The sequence below is a fragment of the Pinus tabuliformis genome, chromosome 3_1 (genome assembly GCF_031772625.1).
Source record: "Pinus tabuliformis cultivar Carrire ecotype Pingquan chromosome 3_1, CPIR1, whole genome shotgun sequence".
In the NCBI taxonomy this organism is placed as follows: Eukaryota; Viridiplantae; Streptophyta; class Pinopsida; order Pinales; family Pinaceae; genus Pinus; species Pinus tabuliformis.
The window spans coordinates 717,740,036-717,751,504 of record NC_142301.1 but is presented as its reverse complement, the minus strand read 5'-3'; the positions used below and the strand labels follow the sequence as shown (position 1 = coordinate 717,751,504).

The window sequence follows — 11,469 nt, the reverse complement described above, 5'->3', positions numbered from 1 at the left end:
ATGAGGGGAACTGACTAACAAGACTTTTTTCGTTAGATTATGGCATACCCCTAGTAGAATGCAGCTGATTGAATGGAGCGGGGCTCCTAAAAATGAAATGGAGAAAGAGTTTTGATCTCTGATGGAGGACTGACAAGACCGACTCTAATAGAACTCTTTCAAAAAATGTAAGCCGCTAGGTTTATGGCCAATTATATCACTATTGCAAGTGTTCTCCCAACATGTGCCTATCTAGGATATCTAGAACTGGGTAAGGATATATGCTATGAAGGTAGAAGGGGAGTGACTTTGTTGCTCTTCCTTTTAAGTATTTGTTGCATGTCTGTGTTATTTAATTCTTCCTTGAATTTAAGGGTAATATCTTTTGTAGAGTTTTGAAATGGACGAGAAGGGAGAGGGCCCTATGATCGATATAGATCTCGGTACTACATAGCCCTATGTTGGGGTGTGGTAGCATGATAGAGTGCAGATCATCGCAAATGTCCAAGGGAACGAAACCTCTCCTTCCTATGTGGGTTTCACTGATACTAAGCGACTCATTGAAGACACCGCAAAGAATCAAGTTGCCATGAATCCCACCAATACTATTTTTGATGCCAAGAGATTGACTGTAAGGCATTTCAATGACTCTACTGTTCAGAATGACATCAAGTTGCGGTCTTTCAAGTTAATTCCAGGGTATGGTGACAAGCCCATTATTGTTGTTAATTACAAAGGCGAGGAGTAGCAGTTCGTTGCAGAGGATATCTCATCCATGTTGTTGATGAAGATGAGGGAGATCACAGTAGCTTACCTTGGTGTCACAATAAAGAATATCGTCATCACTATTCCTGCATATTTCAATGACTCACAGAGGTAGGCTACCAAGTATGTTGGAGTGATTGCTGGGTTGAATGTGATGAGAATAATCAATGATCCTACTACTTCTTTTATTACCTGTGGTTTGGACAAGAAAGCTCACAATGTGTGTGAGAAAAATGTATTTATATTTGATTTGGGTGGTGGAACATTTGATGTTTCACTTTTGACTATTGAAGACGGTATTTTTGAAGTGAAGTCTACTGCTGGTGACACCCATCTGGGTGGTGAAGGTTTTGATAATAGGTTGGTTAACCACTTTGTACAAGAATTTCAAAGGAAGTTCAAGAAGGATATTAGTGGTAATGCTAGGGCTTTAAGAAGATTGAGGACCTCTTGTGAAAGGGCCAAGAGGACTCTTTCATCCACTACTCAGACAACCATAGAGATTGATTCTTTGTATGAAGGTACCAAATTTTATTCAATAATTACTAGAGCTAGGTTCGAAGACTGAATATGGATCTATTCAGAAATTGTATGGAGCCTATTGAAAAGTGTTTGAGAGATGCTAAGATGGATATAAGCTTTATCCATGATGTTGTTTTGGTTTGTTGGTCTACTATAATTCCCAAAGTGAAACAATTGTTGCAGGACTTCTTTAATGGGAAAGAGCTCTACAAGAGCATTAACCCTGATGAGGTTGTTGCCTATGGTGATGTAGTGCAGGCTGTTATTCTAAGTGGAGAAGGAAATGAGAAGGTTCAAGACCTGTTACTTCTTGATTTTACTCCTCTCTCCCTTGGTCTGGAGACAACATATGGTTTTATGACTATTTTTGATTCCTAGAAATACAACCATTCCTACAAAGAAAGAGAAGGTCTTCTCTACATACTCGGACAACCAACCCGATGTTCTCATTCAGGTGTATGAAGATGAGAGAACAGGAATAGGAGAAAAAACATTGTTGGGTAAGTTTGAATTATTTGGTATCCCACCTGCTCCCACAGGTGTTCCTCATATCACATGCTGCTTTAATAGTGATGCCAATGGTATTTTGAATGTTTTGACTGAGGACAAGACCATTAGATAAAAGAACATGATTTCAATCACTAATGACAAGGGTAGGTTGAGGAAGGAAGATATTGAGAAGATGGTTCAGGAAGTTGAGAAGTACAAGTCTGAGGATGAAGAGCACAAGTGTAAGGTTGAGTCTAAAAACTTGTTGCAGAACTATGCTTATAACATGAGGAACACGATCATGGATGAGAATAATTCTGCCAAGGTGGATCCACCTGACAAGAAGAAGATTAACGATGCAATCGACCAGGCCATTCAACGGTTGGATAACAACTAGCTAGCTGACGCTCATGAATTTGATGATAAAATGAAGGAACTTGAGAGCATGTGCAACCCAATAATTGCAAAGATGTATCAAAGTGCAAGTGGTATCATGCCTGGAGGTCACCTTGGTGGCATTCCTCCTGAGGGTGGATTGTCCAGTGGTAGAGGTGTTGGCCCTAAGATTGAAGAAGTGGACTAATCTATCTCTCAAAATGTATATCATATTACAGTATTTTACGTTGTAAGAATTGTATCACTATTAGCATAATTTTGATTTTCAAACTTAACAAGCGCATTTTATAGTTAATGATGCAATTGCTGACTATTATGACAATTTTATGTTAATTTTGAACCTCAATGAAATAGATGGCCATTCGATCTGAGAAAGCTAGAAGGTATCTTCATTGTAAAAACCTCCCTTCGTACTTAGTAGTTGTGAAACAACTTGGATTTCATGTAGGGCGCAATGGTGGGACCTCTGAGAAAAAAAAATCATTTGTTGCCTGCCAAACTCAAAATTCCAACTTCTCATTACTATGAATGGGGAAGGGAGGTGGAGTTGTCATTTCTTAAAGGTGGGCATGGAAGTGACTTAAAGAGAGAATTATTGAATTTCCATGCACCTTCTTGGTTTCCGTAGGAAAGAAAAAACCACTTATGAATATTGAATTTGTATTTTTTTAATTCAATCATTGTCCAGTCATAAAATAAGTATTGAATATGAGAACTGTATTCTGGTAACCTAGAGCCCTGAGTGTTAAAAATGAAGCTAAAGAAATTATTTTCTATGACATTCACAAGGAAATCTCTCTTATATATATATATATATATATATATATATATATATATATATATATATATATATATATATATATATATATATATATATATATATATATATATATATATATATATATATATAGATATATATATGAAAACCATTGTAACCTCATGTTTTGCTGGCTGACAGTGTGATAGGGTTCAAGTTGAAAAAACTCTATTAGATAGAACATATCATTTATGAATATTGAATTCGCAAACTTTAATTGTTGTCAAGTGAGCCATGAATATTAAAAACGAAGGTAAATAAATTATTATCTATGACATTCACTTAACCTCAAGTGTTCCCTCAATTCATTGGTAGGCGTTTTCATATTCTTATGAAAATGCTTCTCAATATCGAGGATGATCTTGCCTAGCATGTTGCCAATATTGAAGACGAGGATGTCAGTGAATCAAGTAATTACAATGTTGGTCAACAGTTCTTGGATCACTTTGGCTATTTCTCTGTGAGGAAATACCATCGTTCCCACAACCTCCCATTTTCTTCCTGCGTATTTTACTTATCTTGATTGGCAAAAAAATCATGATGCTCTCATTCCTCTCACCGAGATTGCAGAAGGCTATGCCAAGGTATTCCCACATTGAATCTTCATTTTTCATCATTTCTTATGTAGAAAGTTGATTTTAGAAACACACATTAAGATCAATGGATGTGTCACATAACACACAACTCTTTTAGCTCAGGTGCCAAGCCCTAAAATTTATTTATTGTGGAAAAAAATGACCCATATTTGCACCTAGCCTCATCATTTTCTATATGTCAATCCTTTTTTTTATCCTTTTCTACCTGCAATTTCTAACGTCATCCTTTTTCTAAATGCCATTTGTGTGGAGAAGAAAAAAAACTAAAATGAGAATGGGAAAACAGGATGTGTTAGTGATCCATATTCATTGACATTTAGTTTTGAATGAATAAACAAATTGATGGATGATTGTCTTAAGGGCCCCTTGTGATATGATTTTCTCAAAGCCCTGCACCAAACCCACCTCCACCCCACACTTCATCAATATTGGTCTATTGTATTTCTTGACAATATATTATAAGTTCTTCAAAACCAATGCATGGATGATTGTCTTAAGGTCCCATTAGATAGATGATTTTCTTAAGAAGTTAAACCAGTGCACCAAAAACCATTCCATTTTATGTGTACTAGTTTATTGGTTTTTTTAGAATATATTATAAGTTCCTTAGTGCCTAATCTATGCTTGTAATAAAATTCCAAAAAATATAGTTGTTATAGAATTTATTGCAAATTTCATAAAATACAACATTTTCGCAAGGATTATCACATGCCTAAAAACACAGTAATCTTGCAAATGAAATTAATATAATAAAATATATTTTCCAAAAGATGGTAATGTTACTAATGAATCCAATATAATGTGAGAAAAAGGGATCCTTTGATTGGTAGTTTACATTCTTGTAGACACTCTAATATGCTCAACATGGTTTCAATAATGTGCCCAACAGTTTTGTTTTAGAAGAAATAATTTGTACGAAAGAAGAGATCCTTCCATCGTTTGTCATAACTTTATTTAATTTTTTATGTCTAAATTACATATTGAAATATTCAGTAATCAAGTAAATGAAATTAATATAGTAAAATATATTTACAAAAGCATGGTAATGCTTCGAACAAATTTTATAGATTGTGAAGAAAAGGGATCCTTGCATAATATTACTTTCTTGGTATTTTCTTTGGTATGCAATCCTAAGTTAGGATAGAATGTGAAAAAAGGGATCCTTGTATAGTATTCCTTCTTGGTATTTCCTTTGGTATGCAATCATAAGTTTGGGTTTCAATAAAACACGTGGAAAAAATGAATTTCATAACAACGTTGCAATATTAATTGATCTATGAAATAATAATGCCCCTTATTTCATTGCAAAAATAGGATAGTAAGATATTCAAACAACTATTGATTCTTCAAACAACCACTATAAATTAGGACTAGTTTGATGACTAATTTGCCTAACATGATTTTGGTAAATGTGGTCAACAAATCTATTTTTGTTCAATGAAAAATTTTATAGGAAAGACATAAAGATCCTTTCATTGTTTGTCATAATTATATGGATTTATTTTTGTATAAATAACATATTCAAATATTTTGATTTCTGGAACAAGACGTTGCATTCTTTAATATTGGCTTTATATACTTTGTTGTGGCATTTGAAAGTGGAACAACGTGCATATTATTAAGGTTTATTTTTTTTTGTTTGGTTCATTTTGTTTTATTTTGTTTTCTGTTTTATTATTATTATTATTATTATTATTAGAAAACAGGGGATGCTCAAAAACATTGAATAGGTTGTTTCGATGGTTGTGAAGTCACTCCAAGATCCACATCCTCATGTATGATGAGTAATCATCAATGCCATTGATAAACTCTCAACTGATTCAGGCCTAGATTTGCAATAACAATATCATCAAGTTTTCCTACACTTGTTGGAGCTATGGATGATTTTTAGAATCCTAGAGTGAAAGTCAGAGTTTTCCCACAACTATACACTGCCACTTTGCACTACTACGTTGTGGTCATATTTAATATAGTTATAATTACTAGATGCCAATATATTATAAGAACCATAATATAGTATGATAGTCCCAACACCATAACAATCACTGCCTAATGACAGATCAAAGATTGAGAAATAACTCTAGACTAATATTGTGGCAGGCAAGTTTATTCCCTTATTTCACTGCTCTCTCAACCCAATTGCACCATTCCACCATTTTTTTGTTATAAAATTTATTTTTCTCTCTTACAATCTTACACCTTGGACATAAGACTCAATATGGAGGAATAGACAATGGAAATTTTGTTATTCTAACCAATGTTTTAAAACTTGGGCTCTTACATGGAATTGGTGGAGGGTTCACTTGGAGTTGGACTCAAACCGATCTGATATCAATTATTTAGTTACTAAAATAATATTTTTTAGTGAAAAGTTATATTTTGAGAATTCCAAGCCATGATTCCAAAAAATTATTGAAATTTTGAAACAAAACATTATGAATAGCTGAGAAAGAACATTTAAATGACAATCATAATTGACAAAAATGTTCTACCATTTCTTATATTGGATGGTATCACCCTTTACCTTGTTTAGCCTTTGCCTGTACCTCAATCCTCTAGGGATGTCATTTAACACCACCCTATTTTCATGAAACTATCTAAACCAATATAGCTGAAATAAAAATCTTGCATGTGACCACCTCAATAACACCATTAAGTCTTCCCTCTAGATCATTGCCAAGATGTTTAAAAGAGAATGTTGTAAAGTTGGAGAAACCTCCATACTTCTAGCCTCTCATAGTCATCCTTTAACTCAACTAAAATATTCACCACAAAAATTCCACTACACAGCTTATATCAATTCGTCAATCAACAGTTCCACCTGTAGTCACCCAAAGAGAGGCCAACATGCAGGGCAACATGATCACCACTCATCAACATCAAGGATCACATTATGTAGTTGTTTTAGGGAAAATAATACTAAATTTTCATTCAACAACGCCGTCTACAATTTCATCCTTAAATTCTGGTATAGAAAGGGAAACTAAAACATAGGGCTCTATCACCCACTTAACTCGACCTTTTAGTTGGATCAGTTATGAAAATGCTTTACTTGTTCAAGTTGCACTTGGCAGAAGCCATCTTCTGTTACACTAAAAAAATGTCACCATGGCTATTTACAGTTAGTATGGCTCTATCAACAGTCATGATATCCTCCTGGGCAAGTCTTATGCCTCTGCTCTCCATGTGAAACTCCAAAAAGAGAGAAAGTCTTTGTAAATGTTTTTATCTCTGGGTACGCAGATTCTCTCGGCCTTACCTGCGTATACGCACCTAATGTTCACAAAAGCTGCGTACTTGTACGCTCTGTATGTAAAGGGGCAGGTGCGTACCCTTGTAAAGGTGAAAAGGCGCGAGTTTCATCTTTAAAAAGTTACTTGTGGTCAATTCTAGAGCATTCTAGAAGGTTGTTCGACGTGTATTGAGCGCCTCCAGATGGTTCATGTACCCCTATGAAAGAGGAACTTATCCCATCAAGAGAGCAGCTATCCCATCCAAAGAGGGGATTATCCCATTGATGGTGGACTTGATTAACTTCCTCTTGAGCACTATAAATATAGGCATTGGGCCAGAAGGAGGGGAGGTTGAAAGCTAAACATTTCTAAGGGTAGATGCTGCTGGAATTAGGACTCCCATTTAGAAGCTTGTGAGGAGAGATCACCATCTTTGCTTGTTCTATTTGGAAGTGGGTGAGCTTTGTCAAAGTAAAGGAGAACTCTTGATGGACCCTGGGAAGGACTTGCACAATACCAAGGCTCAGGTTGTAATTGTTCCTTTTGTTTCCTATTAATGCAAATGAGTCCATTCTTCTCAATAACTTGTTATTTATGAGTTGTTTCATATACTCCTTGGTCTATGTGTTAAATATGTTTTATTTTATGAGATTATCAAGTGCTATTTAATCGTTTGATTGTTAGTGAATGCAGGTTTCAAAGTGAAGGAGGAGCTCATCCGGATCAGCGAGGCTGGACTGCTACAACAGCGTTGGACTACAGGTAGGATCTAAACACTTGATTTCTTATATAGTAAATGCATGTTTAGAGAAGGAATGCTCTTGTTTGTCTTGTTTGTCACTAGAGAGTCTTAGGCTCCTAGGGAGGTTGGTTGTGTCCGCACTATCGACTCTTTCCGCCTGACAAAATGGCGACTCCACTGGGGAATCCATTGATGAGAAAGTTTTTTCCTTTGTATGCAACTTTGATCTGAGAAAAGTCATTTATTTTCTGGTTTTTGGCTCTGTGACTTTGTATTTGGGTGGGTTAGCTTAGAGTTAGATTGAATTTAGTTTTTCTTGGTTTTTTCAGTAGTACGCACCCTCTGAGTATTGCACAGTGCGTACCCGTACGCACTGTTTCTGTGTGCACAGAGCGGGCCCGCACCTGTCTTAACAGGTTGCCTGCGTACCCTGCTAAAAATTAAGAAATTTCCATTTTTTACATTTTTACTCTTAGATTTTGCTTTTTCTTAGTTTTTACTGCCCAGATCCATTAGTCTATTGTCAAAAATCTTCACCTGAACTTGTTTCGATAGCATTGAGTGTTTTAGTGGATTTCATAGAAGTTTAAGCCCTAGGGTTTGATTTTTGAGTAGGTCCTGTAGTGACTTTGGCAGTAGAAGTTGTCAAGCCTTAGATCTCTCTGGTTTTGTCAGCCTTCTTAGGAGTCGGATCTGTCATAAAGTCTACCTGTGAGAGCAACTTACCTTTGAGTTGTCTCTTTGGCGAATTTCGAAGTGCTTGTTGATTGAGTATTGAATTCCATTTTACAAAAAGAACAAAAAGATTTGAGTTTTGTTTTGACTGGTCTTTTGATTCTGCATTAGCTAGTCCTTGGCTTGATTGTGGTCAAGTAAAACAACCTAGAATCATCCTTGTAAGCTTTTTCCTTGTTAGGTTTGCTTTAGAGTAAATTTCTTTTTGATTTCCTTGTGAGTCAATTTTTTCATAGCTTTTATAGATTTTGAGATTGATTTTCGTTAAAATAGTTTCTGATGCTTTATTAAATAAGAAAAAATACAAAAATATCTCCTTTGAAAAGTTTTGTTTCAAGTAGCTTTGAGGTATTTTGAAAGAAAAAGATTTTTTCGTGCACGTAAGGAGTGGTCATGTTTGTATTCTTGGAAAGATAAAGAGAATTGTTTCTTTGATTGTCTTTACTAAGAAAGTTGTTTTCTATAAAATTTGCATTTTCCAACTCTCTTAGTTAGGAGTTTCATTGAAAGAGAAAAGTAGCGTAAATAATCTTAGGTGCATCTTTATAGTGGTTTGAGTCGAGTCTACACACCATTGGTTTCATTTCCGCTACCTTTTGTCTTTAAGAAAAACCATAAAATTAATGCTTAAAGTAAAAATCAACTTAGTAACTTTTATTTACTAGGGCTCTGAAACACCAATTTAGATCAGGCTAGTGACTTGGAGTAGGAGAGTAATTAACTCTCCAAGACAACAAAACCAAAGAAGTAGCTTATCTTGTGATAGAATAAATCCAATTGTCTCATTTGTACTCTGGGAAAGCTCCTCTTAAAGGAGAAGCACGAGCTCGTGTCCGAACCAGTGAGGGGATCAATCCTCCCTCGTTGGGAACGACGCCAGACACGCACGTATTACAAACGGTAAACCTCGGATTAACCATTGTCAAGGAGCCAGGGGTCAGTTGTCGGTAAATCTTGGATTATTGTCAAGGAACCGGCAAGGGGATTGAGCTTGATACTCTGCCCTTGCGTGCTGTCAGAGTGTAGACTGTTCCCCCAGGTGCATTTGTTGCGGTTGGTAACCTTAGTGACCATTATATTTAGGATTCTACCAAGGTGACGGTGGAGGGAAGATCCCACTGTACCTGGAGCAGACGTTGGCTAGACTCACTTGGATTTTCTGGGGGGTTCACTTCACTCGAGATGGTTAAAGTGGAGGAACTTGTGCCGGTCTATTCATTAAGCAGGTTGCCGGGGTAACTGTTCCACCCGCCACTTCTGTACTGAATCCGGCGATGTTGGGTTTCATCTCCAACTAGCGTTTTCGGTCTGGAAGGCTACTGTTTGTGCTTGGTTTGACGCCCTAGATTCTTTAGGCGTGTGATTCAAATTTGTTTGGTTCTTTAGCGACTTTAGGTGGTTTCATTTGAGATTTTACTTTGTTTTCGTGTGTAGTAATTAAAAGTTTTTAGCTGTGGCGGAATTACCGAGACAGTCCCGTAGACTTCGGGGCAAGTCACCTGAGATTGTTACCGGAACTGATTTGTTGAGGAAACTCCGTAGATCATGGGGTGGATCTCCTGAAGACGTCCCGGGTCAGTACGAAGGATTGAAGGTCCTTGTAACTCCTCCTAGTGGCAGTAGAGTAGGTTCACCTGAAGAAGGAGAATCTTCCTTGGTAGTCCATCCAGATTACCAAAGTCTAGAGACAGGATATAATCCCGAAGCTGTTACAGTTTCTGAGCTTGCTGGTACTTTTTCGTCTACTCGTGATATAGGCGAAGAACCTGAAATATCTGAACCTGTTACTCTGACTTCTAGTGTTCCAGATTCACCAAGAGTAGAACGAGTTATCACCAAAAATCTTCCTACTGGTTTGATTGCTATTGAAGAACTTGCTCTAGAGGAAGAAATAAACGTCTCTAACCTTGAAAATCAACTTACTATTGATCTTAGGGAGCGTGAATCTATCTTTTACAGTCCTCCTAGGAGTACTACTTGGTACCTTTCGTTAACCAATTATTTAGACAACTCAAGGATAGGTTTTTCTACACCTCGTACTCCTTTTCCACCTGGAGGTATTTATACTCCTGTAAATATGTCTGGTCAGTCGTCTGTGTTTACTCAAACTCCTGAATCTTTCTTACACGGCGGTCCTTCTGTTCCCACTGGGTATCAATCACTTTCTGGTACCTTTGCGGGGGCATCTCCTCAACCCATTGATCATGGGTTATTAGCTGGAAACAATGGTAATAAACCATTCAGTGTAGGAGACATTTACATGATGTCAGGTTCAGTTCCCGTTTCTCAACCTCAAGGTGGCCAATTACCGCCTGGGGGGCAGCCTCAATTAACGCCTGGGGGGCAACCTCAAGGTACACAAATTGTGTCTGGAGGGCAGCCTCAAGGTCAGTATGTACCTATGGTGCAATACATGCCTCAAGGTCAACCCCAGCCTCAATATGTACCCCAAGGTCAACCTCAGTATCAATATTTACCTCAAGGGTATCAACCCCAAGGGTATCAACCTCAAGGGTATCAACCTCAAGGTCAAGGTCAACCCCAGTATCAGTATTTACCCCAAGGTTATCAACCTCAAGGTCAATACTCGAGTCAAGGTTATCAACCACCTCAAGGTCATTTATATGTTCAAGGTATGGGAACTATACCTTTCAGTTATCAATCCTATCCTCAATCTGGTTATGGATCTCAGTATTCTCAACCTGTTACGGGTCAATACCCCGGAATGATAGTGTGGGATCCATCACAGGGTCAACAGGTGTTGCAGCCAAGTATACAGTTGGTACCTCAAGCTGGACAACCCGTAGTTTCTGGTCCACCCCAGCAACCACAACCTGTCCAGTCAAATGTTCAAACTTCTGTAACTTCGGTAGTTACTCAGCCGCCAATTGCACCTAGTACTCCATCTCAAACGGCTGCTGCAACTACCGCAACATCTGCCGCACTTACTTCTGGAGTATCGACAGCTCCAGTTTCTACTGTCTCTGCAACCACTCCTCTGACATCTTTACCGTTGTCTCGATCTACGATTCAAAACACGGTCCAGATGCCTATAGGTCAGCCTGGTATAAGTACGGTTGTCACTACTCAACCTCAATTTGCTCATCAACCGTACCAGGGACAGTACCAATATGGGCAAGCTGTCCAGCAACCGGTTTACCAGTATCAACCGTATCCTGGGTACACTTATCAACA

At 37.4% G+C, this 11,469-nt stretch overlaps 1 pseudogene; it reads left to right on the top strand.

Annotated features, from left to right (window-relative positions):
* The first annotated feature begins 379 nt into the window (after positions 1–379).
* LOC149189282 (heat shock cognate 70 kDa protein 2 pseudogene) lies at positions 380–2,338 on the top strand (annotated as a pseudogene).
* The last annotated feature ends 9,131 nt before the right edge of the window (positions 2,339–11,469 follow it).